At 46.6% G+C, this 8,318-nt stretch overlaps 1 long non-coding RNA gene across 3 annotated transcripts; it reads right to left on the minus strand.

Moving 5' to 3' along the window:
• Window positions 1-415: 415 nt before the first annotated feature.
• On the minus strand, window positions 416-5,205 carry LOC309392410. Of its 3 annotated transcripts, none has more exons than XR_014175441.1 (4): window positions 5,159-5,205; window positions 3,737-3,801; window positions 2,201-2,402; window positions 416-695 (listed from the first exon to the last, which is right to left on the minus strand). It is a non-coding gene; the product is annotated as an uncharacterized lncRNA (long non-coding RNA). The 3 variants fall into 3 exon arrangements; XR_014175442.1 differs by lacking the exon at window positions 5,159-5,205 and adding an exon at window positions 4,314-4,495; XR_014175443.1 differs by lacking the exon at window positions 5,159-5,205 and having other exon boundaries at window positions 3,737-4,024.
• Between the last annotated feature and the right edge of the window lie 3,113 nt (window positions 5,206-8,318).

The following is an 8,318-nucleotide window of genomic DNA, read 5'->3' on the forward strand; positions in this document are numbered from 1 at the left end:
GAACAATTAATCAGTGGAACAGCTTGCCACCAGGGTCTTCCATTACTGGAGGCTTTTAAGAAACTTGAGCAGGAGGATGGACTAGAAGACCTCCAAGGTCTTGATCTCGTAAATTGTGGTCACATGACTACAGAATTACGGTTCAAGTGCCGAACACCCAAAATGTGGTCATGTCAGAACTTTGGAACAGAGTCGTAAGTAGTGGATGATCTGTCGTAAATTTGAATGGTCACTTACCGGTTGTAAGTTGAGGACTACCTATATATCTACAAAAGAATTTCATTTCCCTACTTTAGAGAAAGGTTAGGAGTTTTGTGGCCTTCAAGGGTTTTGTGATAACGCTTCACATTGCCAGAGGCTTCTCTTAATGAACGACACTTAAACAAATTTCTCATACCAGGCAAGAAGACTTTTATTAATCCAGAACTGGTTTTGGGGTAAAGTATTTAGATTTTATTCTTCAATGATTATAGGCTTTGGGTCACTCAGGGCTACTTTGGTTCTAAGCCCATTATGCCCACGAAACGCCATCTCTCCGACACCTTAATGACCTTGTGGTTTTCCTTGTTGCTGCTTGTTAGGCAGGTCCACCAGTTGGAGAAGGAGATCATCCAGCCCGGTCAAATTCCTTTCCAGAGACGTCCGTCCTCTCTCGCCATTCTACTCTATGCAGGAAGGATTGCGGAAGCAAACATCTGTAAAGGGATGGGAAGGAGAAGAACCCGTTGAGTCAGTCCCAGACAGGAAGGGAAGACGGCCAAGGCTTTTCCTAGCTCTTGTTGGTGGGATTTTAGCAGCAACTCACTCTGGTGGGGTTAGGAGGGTCCACAACCCATGGAGTTGCCACAAAGGGGAGGGGGCCAATCTATTTTCCAAGCACCAGGGGGCAGGACAAGAAACAATGGATGGAAACAAATTAAGGAGAGAAGCAACCAGGAATTAAGGAGAAATGCCCTAACAGTGAGGACAATTAACCAGTGGAACAGTTTGCCACTAGAAATTGTGGCTGCTCCATCACTGGAGGTTTTAAAGAAGAGATTGGACAACCATTTGTCTGGAATGATATAAGGTCTCCTGCTTGAGCAGGGGGTTGGACTAGAAGACCTCCAAGGTCCCTTCCAGCTCTATTCTGATTGATTGGAAAATATTCCCCTCTGGATTTCTGCAAATTAAAGGTTTAGGAATCGGTCAGTGTTCCTCAGCCTTGACCACTTTAAGATGTGTGGACTTCAATTCCCAGAATTCCCAAGCCACAAATCTTTAAGTGGTCAAGGCTGAGGAAGACTGAAGTTGGTAAGGCTGTTTTTAATTCCTGGCCAAAGAAAACACCTCCCGTTTCTATCACAGGAAGTTTTTTTTTTTAATGGACTTTTATATGATTATGGAGAGCTGAGAAACCTGATCATGCAGTAGAAAAAATGCTGATACAGGTAGTCCTTATTTAGTGAGTGCCATTGGTTGCAACAACCCAGTGATTAAACAAAATATATTTAATGTATACAGAGAGAGAGGTGGGGGAGGGAGAGGGAGAGACCGAAAGAGAAGGAGGCTGCAAAGATCACTGCATGTTGCCACCTCATTTAGATAATTTTCTCTGGTACAGCCCCGTATGTCCAACTGTTTCTTTTTCCTCCCTCACAAGACAGAATGCTGTTTAAACAAGCTCTTTTTTTTCTGAGCTGCTCTCCTCCCTGGATTATGCATCTTTAAAAAGTTCTTACTGCAAGTCAACAAGCTCAGTTTTGTCACCTTAGTTGATTAGAAGCCTCCCATCAGCTGGCAGCTGCTGCCTGAAACTGACTGGATCTTAATCAGAGTCACTCTGAAGACTTTTGTCCTTCTAAAGGCCTGCCTTGCTTGGGAAATGAATTTTTAATCACCGCATCTTTGTGAACAGTCACCATCTGAGGCCATTGGTAAACGAGGACTACCTTTAGAGAAGAGGATGGTTTTTAAGTTGCTGAAATCTTTTCAGATGCCTCAAACTTTAACTCCCAGGGGTATCAGGAATTCTGGGAGTTGAAGTCCAACACATCTGGAGGGCATCTGGTTAGAGAACAGAATGCTTTAGGGCTTCAGCACTGCTCAACATTACATTTGGCTGAGGATGAGTGCAATTAGATTTTTTACATTGTGTCTGATATTTCTTTTTCTCTTCATTTCCCCTTCCCCACCTCTGATTCCCCCCTCCTATAAATACCCCAATTGCAGCAAATGCCAGGGCTTCCGCATCGCCCATTCCCACTGCAGGGCGTTCTACTACCCTCGCAGGGAGAAGGGTTATCGTTCTCCTCCGGGCAATGCTGACTCATCCAAGTCCCAGTAAAACAGCCCATTCCTTTTACACAACAAATGTTGGGCCCGAAGCAGGTCCCTCTGTTCTCAGGGCCGCAGGACATACACTAAAAGAGAAATGAAAACAAGACAGTTAACATATGGAGGTATCTCCGAAAAAAGCACTTCTTCTCTCCCCTGGTTTAGCTGACAAAGCGAGGAGAGCCTGTGGCTTAGAGGTTAATACATCTATGCAATATGTAAGTAGTGCAGGTTCGAATATGGCTAGCTGACGAGAGTTAAATAGCTTGAAATGGATCAATCCTAGTTTCCCTTTAATTCTTTGTTGGTAAATATAAATTCAACCCAAAAATAGTTTCTCGTGAAAGCGACTGCCTGCGAAGGCTCCTGGGGCTGAAAGGCCAAAGCAGAAGCAGAATGCTCCCTCCCATCTTTGCCCTGATAGACCGGCCTCACCTATCTGGAAGCATGGGTTGATGCTAAGCTGCCGTAGCTCCTTCCAACTGCTAGATCCCAAAACATTAAGGTAGACTGCTGCTGGACTTGGAGGTTCCCTAAATGGGCCACCTCAGGAGACCCATCTCCTGTGCAATTTTTCAAGACTCTTTCGAAAGCCGGGTGACCGTCAAATGCTAGGCACACTTACACCCAGGAGTAAGTCTGCTATCGAGGCACACTGCAGAGTAAGTAAAGGTAGTAAAATGAAACATTGCAGGCGATTGGGAGAACAATGCACCCTTTGAAGGTTTGGTCTAGTAGGGGTTAAGGCACCAGGCTGGAAAGCAAGAGACGGTGAGTTCAAATCCTGCCTCAGCTATGAAACCCACTGGGTGACTTTGGACCAATCATCAGGACCGGTGGTCTCCTACCTTTAAATCTTTTTTGAATCGAACTCAGTTCCCAGGGATTATCTCTTGTTGTCTTGGCAACAATGGGGAAACCATGCCGTTTCCTTCCAGGATTAAAAAAAAAAAAACTTTTCCCATGCTACGTGATGGCCCTGGGATTTCCTTGTGGCCTCTCAGTCTTAACCAGGTTCAATCTTAGTCAACCCTAACCCTAACCCTTCCAGCCCTATGAGACTCTGTGCCTCCTGCTTGTCCCTCCCAACTCTGTTATTCTCAACCAAGAAGCTTCTTCAGCTCAGCTCTTTCTCCAAGAAAGTCAGTTGCAGAACTGAAGCAGCCGCTTCCTGGATGGGTTGGACTAGAAGACCTCTGAGGTCCCTTTCGACTCTATTATTCCTCTATCGCCTTTGCATTGGGGGGGGGGATTGCCTTTCAGGCCAGAGGGGTGGCTCATGGACAGAGCTACCACCCTGCTGGGAGTTAAATATTTGGTGACATACAGAGAAGGAAAAGGAAGAGAAGGCTGTGGAATTCTTCCTTAAGGAAGAAGACTGGAGGGGCAAATGCAAATAACCCGGGATTCTCTGCCTTACCAGTCGGATTTCTGCCTGGCGCCCGGACCTCTTTCCTCGTGGGAAGCATTTGTAGTAGTAGCAGCCTGCAGAGAAGGTGAGAAAGCAGGAGAGAAACACCAAAAGGATCCTGGAAGGCATCGTAGGGAGGCTGGCAAGCGGTTGTTCGTTCCTGCTGCTGCCTTCCCTTCCCGCTGTTTGCATCGGATTCCTGGCTACATCCCCTGTGTATTTATATTCTCCGCATCAACTGTTTGGAGCCCTGTAACGCTGTGTCTCCCACATTGTTACAGGTGGGGGGCTCTGCCCCCTCCCTCTACAGACCTCCCACCCGAAAGCCAGCCTCCCACCGGCACCTGTCATTGAGCCATTCGGTGCCATGAGCAGAGCTAATGGGAGGACAGAGAAGGCAAGGGACCAACCAGAGAAACCGAGTGGAGCTAATGGGGGTCAGGGAAGAGAGGAGACCAGTAGCAAAGCTAATGGGGCAGTGAAGGCAAGGGACCAGCTGGAGAAAACAAATGGAGCTAATGGGAGTCGGGGAAGAGAAGGGGATAGTAGCAAAGCTAATGGGGATCAGGGAAGGCAAGGGACTTACTAGCGAGGAGAAATTGTTGGCCAAATCTGGGTCTCGGCTTGTGCTCCGGCAAGCACGATTAAGCAATCTGGGACAAGCAGATCATTTCATGAGGATTTATTGGGAACGTTCCGGTTCAAAAAGATTCTGTCCTACAAAGTTGGTCCCTTGCCTTCACTGCCCCATTAGCTTTGCTACTAGTCTCCTCTCTTCCCTGACCCCCATTAGCTCCGCTCGGTTTCTCTGGCTGGTCCCTTGCGTTCTCTGTCCTCCCATTAGCTCTGCACACCGCCCCGAGTCCCTTTTTGGGAGAGGGGCGGTCTAAAAATCTAAGAAATAAATAAATAAATCATGGCACCGAATGGCTCAATGACGGGTGTCGGTGGGAGGCTGGCTTTCGGGTGGGAGGTCTGTAGAGGGAGGGGGCAGAGCCCCCCACCTGTAACAATGTGGGAGACACAGCGTTACAGGGCTCCAAACAGTTGATGCGGAGAATATAAATACACAGGGGATGCAGCCAGGAATCCGATGCAAACAGCGGGAAGGGAAGGCAGCAGCAGGAACGAACAACCGCTTGCCAGCCTCCCTACGATGCCTTCCAGGATCCTTTTGGTGTTTCTCTCCTGCCTTCTCACCTTCTCTGCAGGCTGCTACTACTACAGATGCTTCACACGAGGAAAGAGGACCAACCAGAGAAACCGAGCAGAGCTAATTGGGGTCAGGGAAGAGAGGAGACTCGTAGCAAAGCTAATGGGGCAATGAAGGCAAGGGACCAGCCAGAGAAACCGAATGGAGCTAATAGGAATTGGGGAAAAGAGGAGACTAATAGCAAAGCTAATGGGGATCAGGGAAGGCAAGGGACTTACTAGTGAGGAGAAATTGTTGGCCAAATCTGGGTCTCGGCTTGTGCTCCGGCAAGCACGATTAAGCTACGTGGGACAAGCAGATCATTTAATAAGGATTTATTGGGAACGTTCCGGTTCAAAAAGATTCTGTCCTACAAAGAGGGAACCTGGAAGTCAAAAGTTACAATCTTTTCTAGTTTAACTCGTCAAAGAAAAGTACAAAGGTCACAACCTCTTAAACCAACCACCCACAAAAAAACCTAACCCAGGTTAAAACTAACCACGTTTGGTTGCTGTGTGAATGCAACTGCTCGTTCTTTGACTTAATTAGGCCTGGTTGTGTGCACAGCTTCCCTCCAGTTAAAACTCTGAGGATTGATTGTAGAATGCCACAAGAGTTAAGTCGAAAATTGGATACAAAACAGCTCCCATTAAACGTATTGCAAGATGTGTCATATCATATATACTTTCTAGTTAATGTGTCTTCCTAGTTGGTAGAAAGTGGGGAACAATATATTGGCTTACAAGACCGCGTCTAAAACAGAGCTCCTAGTGGCATAGAGATGCTTGGAGTGAATTTTGACTTTGAGTGACTTGTAGTCAAAAGAAGGACTGGAGGTGACATGACAGCCGTCTTCCAATATCTGAGGGACTGCCACGGACAAAAGGAGGGGTCCACCTATTAGCCACAGCGCCTAAAGGCAGGACAAGAAGCAACAGATGGAAAGTAAACAAGGAGAAAAACAACCTAGAACTAAGGAGAAATTTCCCAACAGGAAGAACAATTACTCAGTGGAACTACCTGCCACCAGACGTTGTGGGGGCTCCATTACTGGAGGATTTTAAGAAGAGATTGGACAACTATATGTCTGAAATGGTAGATGGTTTCCTGCCTGAGCAGGAGGTTGGACTAGAAGACCTCCAAGGTCCCTTCCAACTCTGTTATTCTGTTCTTTGGGGTCCCTTCGTTTGTGTCAGGAGAAACCAAGGGGAGCTAATGGGATCAGGGAAGGCAGGGGACCAGCTAGGAGAAACTGAGCGGAGCTAATGGGGGGGGGGGGACATAGAAGCAGGGGTGGGATTCAGCCGGTTCAGACAGGTTCAGTGGAATCTGATGTTAATTTTAATCTGCTTCACGGAACCAGGAGTTGCAAGGACTGGCTGACCCCTCCCACCCCTTCCAGGAGTCTCCACACGGCCTGTTTTGGATGCGAGGTAAGTGTAGGGCACTCGTGGAGGCTCTGGGAGGGTGAAAAGTGGGCCTACTGGAAGTCCAGAAACAGGCCCATTTCTGGCCTCTGGTGCCTGTGAGAGACCCTTTTCACCCTCCTGGAGGCTTAAGGAAAGCCTCCGGAGCCTGGAGAGGGTGAAAACAGCCCCCTGGCCATGGTGCAGGAGGCTGAGTAGACCACGCCCCCATGGCCACGCCCACCCAGCATCCGGGCAAGGAACTGGATGCTCAATTTTTTCAATCCCACCCCTGCATACAAGCTAATGGGGCAATGAAGGCAAGGGACCAGCCAGAGAAACCGAGTGGAGCTAATGGGGGTCAGGGAAGAGAGGGGGGTTGTAGCAAAGCTAATGGGGATCAGGGAAGGCAAGGGACTTACTAGCGAGGAGAAATTGTTGGCCAAATCTGGGTCTCGGCTTGTGCTCCGGCAAGCACGATTAAGCAACGTGGGACAAGCAGATCATTTCATGAGGATTTACTGGGAACGTTCCGGTTCAAAAAGATTCTGTCCTACAAAGAGGAAACCTGGAAATCAAAAGTTACAATCTTTTCTAGTTTAACTCATCAAAGAGATGTTTATTCAGTGAGTTTTGCCCCATTTACGACCGTTCTTCCTGCAGTTGTTAAGTGAATCACTGAGGTTGTTAAGTTAGTAATACGTTTGTTAAGTGGATAAGGCTTCCCCATTGGCTCTGCTTGTCAGAAGGTGGCGAAAGGGGATCACATGACCCCAGGACACGGCAACCGTCATAAATATGAACCCGTTGCCAAGCATTCGAATTTTGATCATGTGGCCACAGGGATGCTGCAGCGGTCACAAGTGTGAAAAATGATCATAAGTCAGTTTTTTCAATCCCGTTGTAACTTTGAATGGTCACTAAATGAACTCTTGTAAGTTGATAAATACCTGTAGTATTTTTTAAGGATGCAGAAAGTTAAACAGCTTAAGAAGAACAAACCTGTTCAACCCCCCTCCACCCAGTTAGGGCAAAACACACACACACACACACACACACACACACACACACATGGCACAGAAGAAATTGATCTTTCTATTTTTATGGTGACTATGATCATGATTGATCACTTCTTCTTTTTTATGTACAATGAGAGCTTATGCACCGAAGACAAATTCCTTGTCTGTCCAATCACACTTGGCCAATAAAGAATTCTCTCTTCTCTTCTGCTTCCCTCCGCTCCAGTCCAGTCCAGTCCAGTCCAATCCAGTCCATAGTTTCTATTCTATTCTATTCCTATTCCTATCCTATTCTATCCTATTCTATTCCAATAGGAGACCAGAGAAATTAGTAATCTTTGCAGCCTCTCTTTATCATTTAATGTATTTTATTTAATAACTCAGTCATTGGATCAACTGCAGTCACTGAATGAGAAGCACTTGAATCCACCTTTTTTCTCTCTGCCATGACCAGCTTTTTCAGCTCCCTAGGAAGACCGATAATTCTTTAGAGGTAATCCTCTACTCACGACTTCAATTGAGCCCGAAATTTATGTTATTAAATGAGACATTTGTTAAGTGAGTTTTGCCCCATTTAATGACTTTTCTCGCCACCGTTTATGTATTTATTATTTATTGAATGTCTATTGCACGGTTGTTAAGTGAATCATTGCAATTAATAAGTTATTAACAAGGCGGTTGAGCAAATCTGGCTTCCCCATTGACTTTGCTTAACAACTGTCTTGCTTAGCAACAGAAATTTGGGGCTCAGTTGTGGTCGTAAGTTCAGGACTACCTCTATGCTGCCTAGAGAATTCTGGGAGATGATGTCCACCCATCTTAAAGTGGTGAAGGTTGAGGAACACTGACTTAGTCCCAGAGGGGAATATTTTCCATCAGTGGGGGATGTTGGAACTCATTGTTAGAATCCCAAAGGTGCTCCCCCCCCTCCCAAGAGGCAACTGGACTTTCTGATTTTTCTTTGAAGATGTTTT

This window comes from Natrix helvetica (genome assembly GCF_964273705.1).
Source record: "Natrix helvetica genome assembly, chromosome: 5".
Classification (NCBI taxonomy): domain Eukaryota; kingdom Metazoa; phylum Chordata; class Lepidosauria; order Squamata; family Natricidae; genus Natrix; species Natrix helvetica.